General features: G+C 38.7%; 1 protein-coding gene across 2 annotated transcripts in view; it reads right to left on the bottom strand.

The window, feature by feature from the left end:
- evi5l (ecotropic viral integration site 5 like) overlaps positions 1 to 17,241 on the bottom strand; it is a 46,774-nt gene extending 29,533 nt beyond the window's left edge. For both annotated transcript variants that reach the window (XM_030726739.1, XM_030726748.1), the window contains exon 1: positions 16,883 to 17,241. The gene's annotated coding sequence lies outside the window, so the exon portion shown is untranslated. The remainder of the gene's footprint in view (positions 1 to 16,882) is intronic.
- Positions 17,242 to 19,496: the final 2,255 nt, after the last annotated feature.

The raw sequence follows: 19,496 nt of genomic DNA, 5'->3' as shown, positions 1-19,496 counted from the left end.
TGGGACAGAAAATGTTCTTCAATTCTTCAAGGGGTCACACCCATGCCATGTAGGCATGGCCCACAAGGGGTCATACTCGGCCTACATGGCAGATAAATATTAGGGATGTGCCATGGTATATGATATTATCAGCATAAATTTTTACATGATATAAAAGTATTATATCATGATATCAAAAGATATAGATGCCCCGCATTCATGTTCCCTAGCCACACAACAACAAAATAAGCCCGAGCATGTCTGATAGTGAGAGCTGCGTATCAGCATCCAATGATGGTAAAAAAGGGAGCTGGGAGCTCCTTCAACAACCTCAACAACAAAACTTTGTAAATATGCAACAAAAGCATTCCTGCTAAAGGTGAAAACCACAAACTTGCTTCACCACTTGAGGCAAAAAAAAAAAAAGAAAAAAGAAAAAAAGAAAAGAAAACAGGCCATGAAGGAGGAGATGCTAGCAGCTGGTGATGTGCAACCCAAAAGTAAACAAAAGACTCCACCAAGCATGGCTGGAGCACTCGCTAGTTGCACTCCATATGACAGGAAGAGCAAAGGTGGATGGAAATTACTAATGTGGTTACATGATGTAAAAAAGTTTAAGCAACTGGTTAAAAAGCTCAGCTCAAAATACAACATCTCAGGTAGAAACTATTTTTCAATTGTGAAAATACTGTGCAGGCTCTTGAGGAGTTACATGGTTGAGTTACTTTTTTGTTAAAGTGTTAAGCAGTTATGTTACTTCTACTTAAGATTTACAGGGAAAACACTACCTAAGCTACTTTTGTTCTTATAGTTGACTTTTGCTGTGTCACTACTATTGCACTATAATGCTGCTGCTGGCACCTTGTAGCAATAGATTCAGACTTTGAATTAGGTAGTCTGTCAGCATGACAGTAAGTCACTGGAAAAGGAGGCTGGAAAATGTCCTTCATTTTGTTCGCACCAATACGTGCTGCTGTCTGCAAGCTGCAAGCACCAATAAAACTCTGTTCAGTATTTTTTTCTATACCGGCTGAAATGTTATCACAAATCCTTGAAATATAATGATATAATTTTGAGGCTATATTTCCCACACCTAATAGTCTATACCCCAATAGTAGATTACATTTAAGAGTTAATACAACATTAAACATAGCTTTGAACCTCATCAATCAGTTTTACTGATTACAAATTACAAAATTGGTTGAGGGCCAGATGGCACCCTATTACCAGGCTGACTTGGCCTCTGGGGTGTACGTTTAGATTCACTGCTCTATGAAGGATAAACAAGGTGAACCCAACAAATGAATATAGAACAATGGGATATACTAATAATCAAGAGTTTGAGCAATTAATCAGCTAATATGAAGCTAATATTCTTTCATGGGGTCTATCCATCTACCCTGCTTCTAATTTGTAAGTAGTGTTGATTTAGAGATTTTATTTTCTGGTGCTGCTTGTTTCCTATATTTAGCTTACTCGCCAATATGTTTCTGTGTTAAATATGTATTGGAAAACATATCATTCTCTGAGACAATAAGACTATCTAAGTAGACTTTATAGTTTTGTCCAAGCACAAATATCCTTTTAATTAATTTACTCACTCTCACTCTCCCCATTGTTTCTAAATTTTGTATTAGGATTAATTATAGATGAACCAAAGATGCACATTAAAATGCTAATAATGCCCCTCCACACCCTGTTGCAAATAAATGCTTAAAGCATTTTAGGCAGTGGCTTTAGGCAGTCTCTGTAATGATACCATCCTGACTAAAAGCATCGTGGTTCATCACTGCAGATAAACTCTGATGAGAGAGGCGGTTTTGCCATGCCAAGCTAGAGAGCGGAATCAGTGCTCCTGATATGACTGGTGTGATATACACATTTGAGGAAACTAATGTGGTTTATTCAGAGACAATCACAACTTTTGTGTTTCCTTTTGTTTTCCTCCATTAGGAGAAGTGAAAAAAAAAAAATTTAACCCTGTCAACATATTAAAATGACACCAAACAGTGCAAATGACCTGTTAAACAGTTATTCAGTTAATATCACACTACACAGCTTTCAGAAGGACTGAGACACAGTCACACATTCATTTGCATTCAGAAACACTGCTACAAAATGACCGCAAAACACTGAAGAATTTATTAAAACAACACTATTAAACAAATAATATGAATTACAGAGTAAATTCAAAGAGACAAACTCTTATGAGCTTATGAGCAGCTGACACTGCTGGTTTGGAACAAAAGGCTGAGAGGAGCTTTTAATTGAATTCCTTCTCAGGTAAACCCAGATGTGATTTCACAGGAGGAAAAAAAAGCTTTATCGTCCAGCAAATTATTTTGTAACCATGTTGTTTGGGCTGTAACTGATTTTATACAGAATAAGAGTTTTATTTAAAAAAAAACAAAACACTATACACTGTGTGTTTGATACTTTCACTGATTAGAGGCTGACAAAGCACAAGCAAGTGGCTTGAATTTAATGTTCAACTAGCTAATGTTAGACAGCAGGGATCAGAAAAAAAATAAATACAGCACAGTACTGCAATATTATGGCATGGCAATATTGCGCTGATAAAGGGACACCAAATACTGATATTATTTCCAATGAAAAATGAACTTTTTAAACACTAGATTAATAAATCAATTGCTTTTTCAGTTCACTAGACAATATTTTTGAGTTTTTTTCTAGTGAGGTGTGGCAGGGTGAAGTCACTGTGCAGTACAAAGTTGGTAAAACAAAGACAAATCAGAGAATCAGTATCAGAGAAAAAAAAAATCAGAAGACAGTCATAGACATATTTTATACTTTTTAAACAGAGACAAATGATATGGATATGATGTGGGATTTGCAAGGAGTCCTGTATGAAAGCAAAATACTGTGGGAACACGACAAACATAAGGGCTCATCTCACATGCTGAGGATGTCAGTTCAGAGTGAACTAAGAAAGTAACACATCGCCAAAATGATTTATGTGTGTAGTTTATGTGCAAAGACCTGCATCCATCCAACATTGTGTAAAATGAGGACTTTTCTTACTTGCTCAAACGCACTTGTTCATCATCTCACAGGGGACTGACGAGTGCTGTCTCATGTTTAAAATGCCTTTAATAGTACAGTAGTCCACACATTTGCATTAAATTAAGTTGGACTAGACTAACAGAAACATTCAGTTTGTCATGTGAATGCAACATTTGAGACAGATTGGTCAGTGTGTCTGCTTTACAATCCCATTTTGCAGCACTAAAAATGACTGAAATTAGAGAAATCAACTTAGAATTTTATCTTATTAGATGAAACCTATATTGAGAAAGTTGACCTTTGTGGACATAATTTGCAGTTGAAAAAAGGTGATAAATCACAATACTGTAATATGTTAACCACAATACAATACTCAGCATATTGCAAAATGTTTACAATCACAATAATGATAGCCTGGTGATTCCCACCTGTATTAGACAGCACATCTTAGCCTTTCCCACATTATTTTCATCCTTACATGTATCAAGCTAGCTGGCTATGAAGGGGCAGGGTAAAGATTTCCAAAGGAAAACAACCCAAATACTCACTCAGCACATACACAAATACTGTGTACAAATACTAACTATTATTTGTGCTACAGCTAGCCACCTGAGAGGAAAACAACAATCCCATCTTTCATACAAAGACTCCAAATCTGTGGCGCTCATGTCTTGTGTGGTAGCATTATACTGATTTGCATTATTTTAAGACTTTCCTTTTTTTGTTGCTGTTTTGTTTCATTTTCCTGTCATTTACACCTAATTCTCTGGATATTTTTTAGACTGAGAGCATGAGTTTGTAACTTAATAGTTTTTTTTTTTCTCCTGTGGTTTAGTTTTTCACACAGTGAAAACTCCAAGCGAATTAAATGCATCACTACAAACCAGGTGAGTCTGCTTACTACCCAGATGTGTCTGAATAGGAGCAACAAAAATAAATGCTATGCTCTGGACAATTCTGGACTAGTGTGAGCCCTTGGTTCATTTTATGGTTAGTTGGTACAGTTTGTATACTGGCTAAAGTATACTGGCTACAGGAAGGAGTTTGGCTCAAACTTGCAGTGTACCCCTGGGTTGGGTCTCTGGAGTTTGTTTGGAACCAGACCGAGATGACGGGTTCCAAAGAGTCTTGGTGCGGTTGTTATGGTCTGCACCTGAGTGCAATTACTGTGTTCACATCTGCACAAACAAACCACACCAAGGGGGAAAACTAACCTGAGTTTGATACAAACACCACAGTTTATATCAAACTGTGGTGTTTTACACAATCACATTACACTTATTAGGTTTCGGGGGGAAAAAAAAGAATTAGTTTGCTTTAGGAAAAGACCACAGGATTAACTCTGTATTGCAAAGCTCCGCTTTACATTTTGCTAGGCTGTCAGATGAGCTGAAAAAAGGTATGCATCTCACAATTTACAGGTATTTATGGTCAAAATACACAATTTTGTACTGTGGACCAACATGATGACGTGGGACTGGGGTGTAGCAATGAAATGTCTGACAGAAAAAAAAAATTTTTTCAAAAACAGTTTTTCACTAGTTTTGCACTGTGCTAGAATCAGTGTGACTACTGGGACCATGAGGCGATTACCTGGACCCTAGAGGTTGCACAGATGATTCAATTCCTCCAGGATGGCACATCAATATGTGCCACTGCCAGAAGGTTTGCTGTGTCTCGCAGCACAGTCTTAAGAGCATGGAAGAGATCCGAGGAGACTGCCTGTCTCCTGGAATCTCCTCAGGCAATCTTCATAAGGTCCTTAACCCATCAAATAGGACCGGTATCTGCTCCTTTGTGCAAGGAGGAACAGGGTAAACACTGCCAGAGCCCTACAAAATGACCTCCAGCAGACCACTGGTGTGAATGTCTGACCAATCAGAAACAGACTTCATGAGGGTGGCCTGCGGGCCCGACATCCTCTAGTGGCCCCTGTGCTCACTATCCGGTACAGTGGAGACTGATTGGCATTTTCCATAGAATACCAGAATTGGCAGGTTCACCCTAAGCAAATGTGACAAATCTGAAAGGGTCTGGAGAAGCAGTGGAGAACATGATGCTGCCTGCAACATCGTTCAACATGACCAGTTTGGTGGTGGGTTATTAATGGTCTGGGAAAACATATGCTGCAGTGACATTTCTGCAAAAATTGACTAATCCGCTGCATTATTTTTTCACTTTTATTTTTGGGGTGTCTTTGAATTAGGCCATCTGTGGGTTAATTTTCATTTCCATCAAACAATGTGGCATCCTTTCATTCCTAACACATTACCCAGACCATATTAGTATAGATATCAGCATGATTTATTTCCCATTGAAAGCTGATGTGTTTTCAAAGTGTTCCTTTATTTTTTTGAGCAGTGTAGTATGCCTGTGTACAACATTAGTAGAAATGCTGCTTTGTAATGTGGATAAAAATGTGTGGTTACAGTTGACTCCTCTGGATCTCCCTTGTTTGCTTTATAGATGTGTGTGGAAAATACTGTGTGTCACATGCATACACACAGTACAGCTGCTGGTCAGCTAATAACTTATATAATACATCTATTCCTAGTCAGTTTAATCCCAGCTAACAAGAGAAGTGTAGTGAATTACTTGAAATTGTCAAATCACACTGTCTTTGTATTGAAAACCCCCCAAACAGCCCAAAGAAGAACTTCAGGTATGTCACAGGGCATTAAAATTGAGAGATACATTCAGTGGCCTACATATTATGAAGCACATGAAGCTGACATACACAGCAAAACAAGGAGAGCAGAAATATAGCCTGCAGGAGGGGAGAGGAAAGCAGAGGAGCATAACAACTGTCTGAACAGTGCATGGGGAAGAAACAAGGCCCACATTCATGCATCTTAACCAGCCCAATCAAAAGAGCCATTAACAAGCCTATGAAACCAATCACATTTGTAAAAGGGCTTCTTCAAGACAGACAGACAGACAGACAGACAGACAGACAGACAGAAAGACAGAAAGACAGACAGACAGAAAGAAAGAAAGAAAGAAAGAAAGAAAGAAAGAAATTTTCCAAGATAAAGAAAAGGATTTGCCACAACAATCAAAAGACTATGTCAATCTGCCTTTTCTTATGAAACTCATTTGACAGATGGTTGAGCCCCCGATGCATCTCCTTTGTCAATCATGCCACAACCCCAGCAGTAAAACTGAAATGAGCATAGTTTCTTAAAAAATGTATAAGTCTACAAGGCACCTGCAGCTCTATAACCCTTAATCTCACTTCCTAGTAGACAGCAGTTGACTACAGAAAATGCATGTTGACTATCCTGGCCAAGCTTTGATATTTTGCACCAAAGGCACAAGAGTTGAAAAAAAAATTTGGACACACTTCATCCTCCACTGTCCTCCAAGCTCAGGTCCTCTACCAGAGAGAGCTTGAGGGTCCTGCGCAGTATCTTAGGACTCTGATCTTCTGGAGAGAGATCTCAGATGTTGTTCCTGGAATCTGCTGGAGCCATTCCCCAAGTGTTCCGATTACCATGGGGACCACTGTTTACTTTTTCGAGCTTCTTCTTCTTTCTTCCTTTGTTTGTCCACCACTACTATGTCTGGTTGATTAGCCATCACAAGTCTATCCGTCTGTATCTGGAAGTCCCACAGGATCTTAGCTCTGTTATTCTCAACCACCCTTGGGGGTGTATCCCATTATATTATATATATCTCTATCTATCTATATCTATATCTATATCTATCTCTCTATCTCTCTCTATATCTCTATATATCTCTATATCTCTCTCTATATCTCTATCTCCATATCTCCATATCTCTCCATATCTCTCTCTATATCTCTATAGATAGATAGACAGATAGATAGATAGATAGATAGATAGATAGAGAGAGAGATCGGTTAATGGGAGAACACTGACATTGTGAAGGTCTCTGGTAAAGCAAAATAAGCCAGATTTTCAGTGCTTGGCTGTTGTTCTGTATATGACTGCAGGCCTGTGTTAATGTCATTGCGGACATGGAACTGCAGAGGACAGAGTAGGTGGGTAATAGGCAATGGTATTTCACTTATATTTGCTTTTCTGAACATTGTGCGTGTACCAAATGAAAGGTTACTGTTTAGCATGTGCACTTGTGCAGTGACATTTCTCTATACTTGGTTTAACCCGTGCTTATCTTGCTTAAGTTTTATCTTAATATTTATTTGTTGATAAATATGTGAACAAATGTGTGATGTATGTTTAGTTTCTCCACCACTGTACCACCGTGCACAATTATGGTATTGTGCATAGTCTACGCTTGAATGAATCCCCTCTGAGCTCTCACTGTCCACACAGACAGACAGGGCTATTATCTCCTCCTCTGACCATCCTCAACACACACAATTCCACATGAGTCCGCATCCTTTACTCTTCCATGCTTTCAATGTTATATGCATGGACTACATGCAAACATTACTTTACAATGTTTATGATTAACAAAATCCTTTCAATTAGTGCTAAAAAAAACTCTGACGCTGATCCGGCCTGAGGCAATTATAATAGAGGATTACAAAAAGCAAATGCTCTCCTTTGGTCTCTTCAGGAGACCAAATGAAAACAGATGGATCTGCATTTTCCCTGAAATAATTACATTATACAGACACTTGGAGGTGTAAGAAAAACACAAAAGATCAAAAACTAAATCAGGATTTTATGAACAAAAAAAGCAGAAAATCAGCTGGTTTTCAAGGAGACCTGGACTTTGAGAATATGTGTGTCTCTTGAATCCCACAGTCTTCCTGCTGCGACACCAAGCATGACCTTTTATTAAGCTACTAACCTCCTTGTTATTCCAACATGATCTCATGTTTAGCTACTAACACGTGGACAACTACTGTACCCACTATCCTTGTGACTGCTGTTGGTTTCCACATTGCTCAAAGCATCCCATTGTAAGGAAGGGATGTGCTTAATTCTAAGCAGTGTACCCTGCAACCTTGTTTTGTGAAAGCTACAACTGTAGTTAGAGTTACTTGATGAGCAAAAACCAAAGTATGGAGTTATTTTCAGATGCAGACATACATTTTGCATATAATGCTAAAGAACAATAGTGTAGACTGGTATCCTGTCCAAGGTGTACCCCCTCCCCTCACCCTGAGACAGCTGGGACAGACCCCAAGAACCGTGATCATCAGTTCTTAATTTACTTTTTTTTTTGGGGGGGGGGGGGGGGGGGATTTGGGCCATATAAGTTTAGCTGGTTCTACTTAGATATTGAATAGCACTGGAAGTCCTTCTTTCCTTTGTGTTTCAGTGGGATTCAAATTCTTATCTTTAATTATTTGGATTGTGTCAAATTTTTGAATATGTAGAATTTGGATAATTGTGCTTTTTTTTTTTTTTTTTTAAGACTGCCATCTCAGCTTAGTTGCACACTCACAGCACTCATCATCAGGCTTCAGTTCACATCATTGTTGCCACCTAAGTGACTGTATTGGCAAATTTTCATAGCCCATTTACTAAGTTAAAGTGAAAAAGAAAAAACACCTAGTGAAAATTTATGGACCATACTGCTTGCTCTTGGACAGTGAGACTCAGAGACAGATGTCTCTGTCTCTGTACCATCTATGTATTGTTTGATAGGAAAAAAAAGTTATTGTTGCTTTAAAGTCTGTGTCTGGATGATCATTTTACTCATAAATATTTCTGAAATCACAGCTCGGTCATTATTTTTAACTTGTATGTACAGTACCAGTCCAACTGGTACTGTACATTGATTTTTGTCAAATAATGTCAAGGTCATAAAAATTGGACCCACTTCCAGCCAAAGCTTTGACTAGTTGCTATTAATTACCACTAGTTGCTATTAATAACCACAAGTAAAAAAAAAAAAGGTATTCAAGAATTCAAGACTGCTCAACATACTTTCCAACCTTGCTGCTAGAGATATTCAACAGTGAATCTGAGACACCTGAGGACATCACCCATCATCATTATTAGTACAGTAATTACAATCCGTCATATACCGGCTGCACAGTATAAATCAGTGAGTGTATGCAACTGCTGATTTGTGCACATGTTGTGCAGCAGAAGTTTACTAGATCTGTCAAATATCAACACACCGTGGTATTAAGTATAAATGAGGAGGAGACACATTTGGGGAAAATTAACTGTCAAAGTCAATGAATATTTTTTTCCCAAAGTCTACTGATAATGCTGACTTTCTATGACTAATGCTCTCCTGCTATAAATTTAATTAGTATCCCTTTCTAGACAATTCGGTTTCCCTGAGTGCCACTGTGACAGGAATTGTCCAGAAATAGCTATGCATGCAACCCATCACTCATTTTAAGGCACATACAACTCTTTTCCTCTTTTGTACAACTGAATGTTTCGTGAATGGGTCAGAACTGAACTGGTCAGATTAATATTTAAAAAAAAAAAACTATTTAGTAAAACTGACTATAGAATCTATTCATCTCAAAAGTGGATTACAAGAAGGTGACATGGAAAAATAACTGAACAGCTACAGGTTTTTTCCATTTCTTTTTCCATTCAGGTAAATGCACAGAGCTACAGTGGGAAAAATCATTATTTGCCGAATTTGTAAGTTTGCTCACTTACAAAGAAATAGTTTCTAATTTTTAGGGTAGTTTCATTTTAATGTACAGAGACAAAATATCAACCAAAAATCCAGAAAAAACATGTCACTGAGCGAAATAAGTATTTGATCCCTATGCAAAACATGGAGTACTTCATGGAGAAACCCTTGTTAACAAGCACAGCGGTAAGACGTTTCTTGTAGTTGTCACCAGATTTGTAGACATTTCGGGAGGGATTTTGGCCCACTCCTCTTTACAAAAACTCTTTAAATCCTTTAGGTTTCTTGGTTGCAGCTTGGCAACATGAAGCTTCAGCTGCCTCCGCAGATTTTCTATAGGATTGAGGTCTGCTTTGTTGCCTTGGTGGTATGTTTTGGGTCACTGTCATGCTGGAAGATCCATCCACAGTCCATCTTCTGTGTTCTGGCTGAAGGAATGGATTTCAGTGCATTACGGTGTACCAGTGGTGTTCTTGGCGACTGTACTCCCAGCTGCCTTCATTAACAAGCTCCTCCTGTGTAGTTTTGGGCTAATCCATCACCTCTCATGATCATCCTCACCCTATGAGGCAAGATCTTGCATGGTGCTCCAGACTGAGGGTGACTGATGGTCATTTTATTTTTCTTCCACTCCAAATAATCACACCAGTTGTCACTTTCTCACCAAGCTTCTTGCTGATGGTCTTGTAGCCCATTCCAGCATTGTGCTGGTCTAGAACCTTGTCCCAGTTCTTTGGTCTTATCCATGGTGGTTGAGAGGTTGGAATGGAAGAAACTGATTCTGTGGACAGGTGTGCTTTATACACGTAATGAGTTGAGATCAGGAGTACCTGTAATTGATTGATTGATTGAAATGTATGGGAGTCAGAACTCTGGCTGGATTGTCCAACACTTGTCACTCAATGACATGCAAAACAATTTATAACTTTTATGTAAAGTATTTTTTCTGGATTTTTGGTTGATATTCTGTCTCTCTCCATAGTAATGAAACTACCATAAAAATTAGAGACTCTTCATTTATTTGTATGTGAGCAAACTTACAAATTCAGCAGGGGATCAAAACTATTTCCCCCACTGTATATACTGAACAGTCGCAACCAGGTAATGTGGTTGTTCAACTAACTCTTCCACTTCTTTTAAAGCTTTTCACAGTAAAAGCATCCTTCCTGCCACTAATATTGAGAAGTAGAAAAAGCAGCGAAATAGCTCTTAAAAAAAGCGCAAACCTAAAAAAAGCTCTGAAAGGGCTTGAAGCCAATAATAAATTAAGCTTCTAGATGATACAGGGCTACAGGATTGAAGCTAAGCTCCAGCCCACGAAGATTCACAGGATCACAGAAGTGCAGCTTGGTGCAACTATCCCTGCTATGAGGCAGGGGTGGAAACGCATGTTATCACGGCTTGGCATTGCATGTCTAAAGCCAGTTGGTGGTTAAGCTTTGGCAGTCACTGACTGATACTGGCCTTCCTGTTGCATTCATTACATCATTTTAAGATTTCATACTTTCCCAGCAGTGCCATCACAAACACTGATCAGTTGTTGACCTGTTTAATCACCCATTCTGATCTGTTGTTTGCTCGGAAATGAAGGTGGAAACAGTCAAACACCATAAACAGCATCTTTAAAATTTGATTTGTTTCATCTTTAATTATCTTGTTTTCTCATATTTTTAACTGCCTGAAGCCTCTCAGGGAAATGGAAAAGTAATAAAGCTCAGGAGGAGCATGGTGTTGCTCAGACTGAACAGGGCCATTCTGCATAATGAATATTTTTCCTCTAGATACTATATTTTGATCTGAAAACATGTGGACTCCCAGGCTACTAAAGCAGGATTATGGCTTTTACTTAAGTAAGGGGACTAAATATTTGTTCAAGGTTCTAGCCAGAAAAAATTCATACCCTTGCAGTATTGACAAGGGGAGCAGCTTGCAAACTATGATGTGATGACAGCGATCTGTTCTGATGGATAAGAGCTGAAATTCTCAGCCAGGTGCGACAGTGCCTCAGCCAGGTGCAGCGCCGGGCTATCAACCTCTAGCCAGAACCCTGTTGTTTATCCATTTTGCAAAACAGTTCTCCAACATAAAAGTGTTTAACTCTTGTGCAGCTCTTGTACAACTTTTCACATAACACCATCTGTTTAAGAGCACAGGGCTGAAAATCATGCTCAGTGTTTTCTACCAGGGATGTTACCAGAACTGATACTTGTTTTTCAGTTTTTCAATACTGAAAAAAACAACAAATACCAGGTTCATGACAGGCCCACCAGCCTCCCTGTATGTGCTGTGAGTAAGTAAATTTTATTTACATGGCACATTTAAAACCAAAGTGCGTCACAATAATAAAAAAAAAAAATTCTTAAAAATAAATTAATGCTACACACATTCACACTATCTGTCCTTCAACCACAGATCCAGAGATTAGCTGCTCCCAAAAGCTTGACAAAAAGGTTTTTCCTTAGCTTAGATTTAAAGACAGTCACCACTGAAGCATTTCTGAGGTCACTTGTAAGATCATTCCAGAGTTTTGGTGCAACGACAGCAAAGGAACAACTCACTTTTGAAACAAGCTTTGACCGCGAGATAGTCAAGAGTTATTGGGAAGCAGACCTTAATGATCTTGTGTATGGACACAGCATATCTATCACATATGCAGGTACAAGATCATTCAAGTCTTTAAATACGAACAGTGCCACTTTATACTGGATTCTGTAAGGAGCCAGTCCAAGGCTGCCAACATTGGAGTAATATGATCTCTCTTTTTTGTCCCAGTCAGTAATCTGGCCACAGCATTTTGGACTAATTGTAGGTGAGCAATAGATGATTGACTAATCCTTGTATAGAGTGCATTACAGTAGTCTAGTTTAGATGCAACAAAAGCATGCATAACCCTTTCCGGATCTGTTGGTTTTAAAAAAAGAGACTGTTCTGAGTCGAAAGAAACTGCTCTTGATTACAGCATTGATTTGTTTGTCGAATTTCAAATTTGTGTCAAAGATTATCCCAAGGTTTAACCTGTTTTAATCAAAGGAGTAAAAGAGCCCAGGTTGCTTAAGGCAGTTCTTCCAGAACAGATGGTGGAAGAACGGGTGTAGTAATGCTAGCAGGCTACTCTGTAATCACCCTAGCATTTCAATCTGTATCTGTTAAGAAAATAAGGTTAATATTTTAAATAAAGGGTCTGCCATCACCATATCAGTGATTTAAAACTACTTTTCAATGAAGGCATTTATGTTTAAAGGAGTTTATGTTTATCTGTTTTTCCCCATTTTTTTTTTTTTTTACTATGGTATCAAATTGGAGACTGAGAATCATGAAATTCTACTGGTGCTGGTACTGACTACTAAATCTCTGGTATCATGACATCACTAATTTCTACATAAATTTATATACACTGTATTTATATCTGATCAAATAGTCCAATTTCCTGTGCTCCCCTTGTTCTTGGCGCCACTGGTGCCACCCAAAATCCTGGAAATACCCTCAACCAAGCTGCCCCAGTGGCACGATGATCTGAGCAGATGAAGACATTTTCCAGACCCCAATATACAAAACCTTTTAACACTGTACTGTACTCTGTACTGTGTTTACTGTACAGTCAAACTGACAGCTCATTAACTTAGTCACATTCCAGATGTACTGTGCATCAGGCAACAGCCTGGTGCGATTACACAGGTTTCAAAATGCGTCAGTCTCTCACTGTGTTAATCATACTCCCAAAGATTCATACTATGGTAAATCATTCTCTCATGTTAATTTTAAATGACAACAAAACGTTAACTGTTCTTTTACATGGCTCTGACCTTTTGTACAGAAAAACATCACGTTCAAAAATCAAAGAAATAATGATAATCAAAGGCATAAGCAGTGTGAAATCATTTCTATTTACCAAAAAGACAAAAAAAAGCAATGCTGGCTAGGAAGACTATATCAAATTACTAGTCAAACAGGTGACTGAATGAACAGTTTCATGTACATAAGGGCTTGATAAATATCATGACAGTATGTAAATCAAATTTGCATTTTGGTATAAATCCAAAATGCAGCAGTCTGAAAATTAGATCACAATTCAGTCTGTGTGAAACCTGCAGGGCAACACAAATCTAGTTACAAATCTGCAGAGAACAATAAGGCAGACAGAGGAGGAGCTGCAGTTATAGTGAGTTTGAACCACAGCAGCTAGGTCATCAAGCTGCTCCCTGTTTCCATGTGTCAGCAAAAGAGATGAAGTGCAGTGCCATGCATATAGCCAGGCCACCATAAACACAGACAACCAGCAAACCTGGCAGGAACATCAAGCATCGGTCCAAACAGAGTAGTTACAAGGGGACAATATTCTGTTGTAAAAATACTTTTAAACTGTTAAATCTCAACTTTAACCATATCAGTATTTGGATCACATATCACTCCAATCCTGACTTGAAAAGCTAGATTGGATACTGCTGACAATGAGCTGGTCTACAGATGATCTTATTTAATTCAGCCGTATGTTGCTCAGCAGCAGAGCACAGGTAGCTAAGAGCAAAGAAAGGCAGTTAGGAGGCACATCACTCTTGCTACAGCAACAGCTTTTCTTTATACGTTTGCAATAGTTTCAATTTAACTGCAACTGTGGTCAAAGTGAGTAGACATGACTGAAAAGCTCGGGCGACAAACACGTCACAGTCATTTGTATGTTTGGTGCAGCGCTCATTAACAAGCTTTCACCGCACTTACAGTAATGTAAAGTGTTGTCACCAACTGTGTTAATATTATGTCACTTCATCTGTTTTCTGTCAGCTCCACTTCATACGCAATGTGTGTGTGTAAAATAAGGTGCACACTGAGCAAAGGAAGAAAAATAAGGAGAAAAGGAGAAACTAGCATAAATAAGAACGCTATGCAGTAGCATATGACTCAGAGCTTAGACCTCAACATTACTAAAGCAGTGTGGGATCATCTTGACAAAGAACAAAAGGCAGCTAACATCCCAAGAAGAGCTTTGAATGTCCTTCAAGAATCCTGGAGAACTATTCCTGAACAGTACTTAAAGAAATTAGAAGAAAGCTTGCCTGTGAGAGTTCAGGCTGTGTTAAAGAATAATAGTGATCATACCAAATATTGACTTTCAAGCTCATTAGAATTGTACAAACTCTGTTTTTGCCTTTTACACTGGATTAACGTTTATGTTTGCATGTTTCAATAAATCGCTGCACCTATTTTCCAATTTTCCAGCAAAATATAATGAGATGAAGGGTGACTCAGGTTACTGTACGCTAACCTAATCAGCTAATAAATCATCTATAGTATGAGGAAAAATTGCAGTTAAACCTGTCAGAAACAGGTTTTTCAAAGACTGCATAAAACCTGAGGAGTAAAACACTGACTGAGTCATTAGTTTCTGAGACACAAGCGGCATTGCTCTGTACCTTGATCTGAAGAGAAACTGAACATATATAGTGATAACGATTCCCTATGAATCCAAAGGTAGAACTGTGATTGAATTAAAAAAATAAATAAAAATCATAATACCACTATCTGACTATGTGATTTTTAATCGCTGCTGTTGTTGCTGCATTAAGCCACAGTAGTAGAGTAAATGTTAGGCTTTATAGTAAGCCTTCAAAGAAGAGATAACATCCTTATTTACATGAGTCATTAAAAACCAATATGTTTCAGGCATGAGGAAAATCAGTCTCTCCATCTTCTAAGGACACATACACGGGGCTCCTGTTTGAAACTGATGGTCCTGTCCTACAACCAAACACAGTGGCAGACGAATATACCTTGGACAGCAGCATGCACACAACCTGTACAGTACACTGAGAAAGCTGTGAGATGATATCGTTCCTCCAGTTCTTGTTACACACATTCAAACGCACACATACACATAAGGTATAAAGTCCAGGCACATCTCTTATGTTTAAGACCTTTTTGCTCACCTCGGTCTTACACAGATAATGAGGAAGCAGTGTAAGTTGCAGAGTCCAGAGGAAAAGATTAGCTGGGATGAACTAGGGTTTGTTTGCATGTCACAGAGTACCAGTCACTTGTTTCTATTTCTTTGCTGGATCAGATAAAGATGAAGTTTCAGGTCTTTGGTGCTTAAAAAACAAGGTCACCAGGATGTGAGAATTTGATACTAGCTTCCTTAACAGCTTTTGCACACTGAGTGGATTACACAGGAAAGAATAAAAATAATCTCACTGAATCTCATACAAGATATGACAAGCCCATTACTCACTAGTACATGCCCTCATTCATGGAGCATTTAACTTAGAATCAACAGAGTAATTTAATTAACTCCTTGAATAGTCTGCCCTCTTAAAAAAAAAAAAAAGATAAAGCATGCTTGGGGGTAGGGAGTTCTTCAGTTTCTTAACTAGTCAGCTATGTGATATGTTTAATCCTTTACTAGCCCCCCCCACACACACACACATACATAAACACACACACACAAAGAAGCCATTTCTCTATTTTTGTTATTACAGTTGGGTTTTTAAATTATGCTAAAATGTCTTGCCTAGATTTACAGTAGTGAGTCATTTAATTTGTCGGAGGTTAGAGCAGTAAAGCCAGTAAAGCACATTTTAAAGGATTAACTTGTTAACCCCTCTCTGATTGGATAGATACAGCAAGAACAGCTGGATTCAGGGTCAAAACATCACAGAAAGACATTCACAAACATTCACTTAAGATGACTAGTTAGCGGGCGCGTATGGATAGCACAGTAAACATCTGGAGAGAGATATGTATAACAGTCCCTCTGCTATCAATAATCCCATCCTGCAGATTCATACTCTAAGACCCTGTAAATCTACTGGCCGGTTTATTTGGTTATGACAACTCATTATCCTGGCCTGCTGCTGCTGTTTAAGGATGCCTGGACTAGAGGGCCTGCATGCTCTGCAGTCGGCTCATGGCTCGGCTGGATCAACATCTGTGGCCAAAATGACACATCATCCCCTCTCTTTGCGGCACCAAATGTCCCGGCTTCCCACAGCAACATGGTTGTGTAACGACACGAAACGAGGACGGGACATTGAGGGAAAGACAATATGAACACGGCACACCAACAGCGTGCTAAGCATTAGCAAGAAATATGGTTTATGGGCTAATGAATGGGCCGCGTCTCCGCTGGCATGTTGAACAGAGGATTTTTTCACTGATATAAATGGAGCAGACGCTTCAAGCTGCTGCTCCTGCTGATGTTGGCCCGTTTAGTTATAACTGCAATTGACAGGATACAAACTGAATGAGCTCGTGGGTCCTTTTAATTGGCTCCTCGTAATAACACTGGTGTTTAATTTAAAAATTAAAATCCTCAAATAAACAAATACAATTCCTCAGTGCTTACCTGCACTCCTTTTCCATAATCGGAGCGGTGTGTTTAGCGTCGCTCCCAAGCCGGCCTGTCGTAAACGTCAAACGCGTGTTATCAGCTAATTAAAGTCGTAATAAACCACCGAGGACAAATAAGCCGTCCAGCACAGTGCCATTCTCCTGCCGCCGCTCAGCCGGGGAGGAAGCGCGGCGTCGCTCGCTCACAAGCTGGTCGCAAGGTACCGCACGCGGAGAGGGGATGCCTGCGTGTGAACCGAATTTAGAGGAAAAAAATATTTCTGGAGGCGTCCACTGAAATAACCATGACAGCCGTGTGATGTAGCCAAAGGCTCAACGGGGATGTGGTATAAACGGACGTATCAATCATTCCAAGTAAATCACACAGAATGGCTGGCGTTCTTCGGCTTCGATTGAGCTCGAGATGAAGCGCACCAATCAGACTGGCGAACGAGGTAATATTGACACGTTACCAACCAATGGTCAGGACGAACTGCGGGATTCCTGTGGAAGGACAACGCATACAACCAACCACAGAGGAGCTTTATTCTGCTAGAAGGTGGGCCCCGCAGGTGTCACAGAGCGGTGTCATTTAAACGAATTTATCGATATATGGCAACGATATTATTCATTTTTTGACTAATATGTTATGTCATAGTTTCAGCTAATTTGTGTTAATGCTTTTGATTATATTATACTTTTTATATGTTATACTTTTTTTTTATATACAGTTATTTTTAGTACCCGTTTAAGCTGACAGATACTGCCATAGGTGGGTAGAAGGTTACTCGTGTCTCCATAACGATAGTCCACAACATACATGTCTTTTGACAGTGTACTGATTAATAGTAATATTGATACATGAAGTGTCAAGAATAAAAGTGCTGATGCATTATCCTTGTATAAGCAGCAGTTTAACTACCCTACTGTTTATAGTATTAAATATTAAGTCTGTCGTATTTTAAAAGTTGATGATTTGTATGTAAATATTATTTTGTTAAATAACAAATGGATAAACATCAAGAAAATGGATGGATGGAACAAATAAATGTATGGTACAAACTCCTCCTAATAGACTAGAAGTAACCTCTAAAAGCACTTCAAAAATACTTCAAAATAACTTGTCTATGAGTTCTTGTGTCATTTGGTTGCTATCCACCACAGTTTCCATCATGCCCCACTTCGCTGGATGCAATCTTTTCACGCTCCACATGAAGCGAGGTTGGTTAGTGAGAATTAATGTGATGTTCAACATTTGTTCCGCATGGCTTTTCTTCCAGGTCATTCGCACCCCACCTGTCATGACCCTGTGCCCCACCACCAGGGCACACCCCACAGTTTGAGATACACTGCCTTACGTTCCTTGAGTTTAACCTTATGTGTAAAACACAGAGTCTAATTAATCAAGATCTGATTTAATCAAGATCTGATGTGAGAATATAAACTCAGTAAAGAAAGGAGAAATCAAAGTCCAGTGTCTTTTAAGATGGAGTTAATAACAGAGCCTTTAAAGCAGGAAAAAAAAAGGAGCCAAGGTCATCTCTTCCAGGCTAGCTCTTTGGCTCAGAATTGCTCGTTTCCAACCACAACAGCCTCACAGTGAATTCTGCCAGTACAACTTCAATACCAGTGCTGCCAATACCAAAACATGTCATTTCAAATAGCATATGAAGTGAAAAATAATTAAACAACATGACTTTACATACTGCAGACCACCTATGCTGTGCAAAAAGGCAGAGTTGATCCCAGGAAAACACTCAAGCAAACAAACACATTATGTGATCAAAATAATCCATAAAAATAATGTTTGACTAGTATTATATGTTTTTTTTTTGTCTGCATTTTTGGGCATTTCGGTTATTTTTACCTTACAAGTGATAGCCTTTAATAGATATATTGGTCAGATTAGTAGTTAAACTATGATTTTGTACACTGTAAAAATGTAAAGTAATATCCTTTTTAGATCCTTTCATATGTTTTGCCAGTGACCCACTTTTCCCATACTCACATTCACTTTTTAGAATTGTCTTGAATTTCAGTTAAACATGGAAATTTGACCCTGAGACCTTCTACAGTAGAACAATGAAGATGGTAAAGATACTGGGTATCTTTTAATTCATTTTTATTTACTTACCCTCTAAAGGCAGGCCTTGAAGGATGATTGACTCACTGTAAACTGATAACGTGTATCATCTGGACATTTACCTTATTGCCATCAAGTGGACAAATTGGATACTGCAGTTTTCCAAATTCAAAGCAGTACGTACAGCATCACTGCTGTGTGTGAAAATTACAGCTTAACTGATATCTGTTGTTCTTATTATTGTTCTTTTCTTTATATTTGGCTTTGAAGGAGCCAGACTTTATGTACTTTAAAAAAAATTATTGGTTTTGACCAATCCTTCTCCAGGCTCCAGGCTGAGGTATGCCAAATTACTCAAGAACTGGACTTAAAATCAGCAACTGGTCTTTTTCTTTTATTTAATTATTTTTTTTTTATCCTGACTTGTCTGGCAGCTTAAGCAAGCAAAATTACTGTCTGCATGCTCTGTTGTGCCAAACACCATTGCTGTACCAAGAGGAGCTGTATTGTAGGCAATACAGCTGTATTAATTTTTTTTCTTTTTTTT

The sequence above is a fragment of the Archocentrus centrarchus genome, chromosome 1, assembly GCF_007364275.1.
Source record: "Archocentrus centrarchus isolate MPI-CPG fArcCen1 chromosome 1, fArcCen1, whole genome shotgun sequence".
NCBI lineage: Eukaryota > Metazoa > Chordata > Actinopteri > Cichliformes > Cichlidae > Archocentrus > Archocentrus centrarchus.
The sequence above is the reverse complement of the archived record's forward strand: the minus strand, read 5'-3'. Positions and strand labels throughout refer to the sequence as shown.